Raw genomic sequence first — 1852 nt, 5'->3', positions numbered from 1 at the left:
GGGAGAGAAAGACAGAGAGAGAGAGAGAGGTGGTGGCAGCCTGGCGCGGGAGGAGCGGGTGCTGGGAGCACGTGGGGCCGGCGAGTCCACAGGCATGTGGCTGCCAGCGTGTGTGAGCCGCTCAGGGACCGACCGTCCCAGGGGAACACAGGGCCACCGAGACGGTGTCACAGGGCGGGGTATCAGGCGTGGGGTGGGGGTCCACGCTGGGCGCATCCTGAAAGGGCCCGCTGGAAGACCAGGGATGTGGCAGCCCGGCCGGGGTCGGGCACGTTCCTAACGCTGGGGGGGGGGTGGATTGGCATGGCCTGGAACTGGTGGCTCTACTCCGCAGGGAAGGGGGACTGGGAGGTCGCCTTCAGTCCCCCCCCGCCCACTGTTCTCCCCTGGGGTGGCCTTATAAGGGTGGGTCCCAAGTGAGGTTCGCCCTCGCCCGTGTTCTCCTCGACTCCCACCTCCAGCACCGGAAACCAGAATGTCTGGTCTGGTCCCTCCCCCCCACGCCAGTCCCGGCTCCAACACTGTTGCCATGGAGATGGGAAGCAGTGGAGGGCACTGCTGACTTTGGGGGAGTGGGGATGGGCTAGGGGGGTGGGGGAGGGAAGACAAAATGTATGCTGGGGGGGGCAGGAGGGTTCCAAGAGCGTGGGCGAACAAACGGCCAAGGCCAGCCGGCCAACCCCCACCGCACGAGGGGCCCGGGGCTGCGCAGCCCCCTTCCCCCTCCAGGTGCCCCGCAGCGCTGCTCAGCCCCGACCTTCCCGGGACCCCCAGCCTCCTTCCCACTCCCCTCCCCGCGCTCACCCCACATTCCACAGCCCTCCTTGGGGCCCCGCAGCCACTCCCCCTCGGCTGACCCTGGCTGACCCTCAGCATCAGCTTGGCACTAACGGGGTGACTGCGAGCAGGATGGAAGGAGAGGCGGCCCGGGTCCCCGCGCGCGCGCGAGGCGGCGGTCCCCGAACCCCAGGACCCGCGCCGGCCCCTCCCCCTCAGGCCCGGAGGGAGGGAGCGGGCACACTCCGCCGGGGCGGCATGAATCAAACGCTACGCGGCTAAGAATAGCTGGTACACGCAGCTGGTACCGAGACGGGCTGAGGAATCGGCGGGGGGTGGAGAAGGGGAGAGAGGGGGTGCCCTGGGAGGCTGCGAGGGGACGGGGGGCGGCTGGCGGGGCCGAGGGCGGGCCCGGGAGAATGAATGGAGGCGGAGAGGGGCGGGGAGAGGGTGCTGGGGCTCGAGCCAAGACGCCGGTGGGGCAGCGCCCGGGCCGGAGAGAGGGGGCAGGGGCACCGGCAGTGGGGTTCGGGGGTGGAAGGCGAGGGGGCGCGCCGGCCGGTGCAGCGAGGCACGGAGATGGGGTGGGGTGGGGGAGGGGGGCGGGGGGGGATCCGAGGTGCCTGAAATAAGCAGGAGCCAGAGGGGGCCGCCCGGTGCGTGGATGCCAAGGCCCGGACCCCCGCTGGGGATGGGAACTGGGGTCTCGAGCGCTGGGGCTGCAGGACAGAGGGTCGGGGGCCCATGTGGACCAGGGTGGGCGAGGCGGGGGAGTGGCCGGCGGGCCCGGGAGGCGCGCACGGCGGCCGGGCTTTTGGCCCGCGGAGCGCAGGGAGGCGGGTTCGCCCTGGGGGGCCGCTGCTGGAGGGGGATGGGGGGGCGCAGCCTCCCAGCCCGGCTGCCATCTGGGACGGGGCACCGGGGACCAGGGCGTAACCCAATTTGGCGTCGCCCGGGCAACGCGCCCCTCCTCGCCGCCGCCACCCCACACCCGGGCCCGGAGCCCGGCGCACGGCCAAGGACATCCGCGGGCGCCGCTGCCCCCCTCCCTCAGCCGCTGCCCAGAACCCCCGGC

The sequence above is a fragment of the Orycteropus afer genome, unplaced genomic scaffold (assembly GCF_000298275.1).
Source record: "Orycteropus afer afer isolate SDZICR_OR568_19922 unplaced genomic scaffold, OryAfe1.0 scaffold00766, whole genome shotgun sequence".
NCBI lineage: Eukaryota > Metazoa > Chordata > Mammalia > Tubulidentata > Orycteropodidae > Orycteropus > Orycteropus afer.
Note: the sequence above shows the minus strand (reverse complement) of the source record.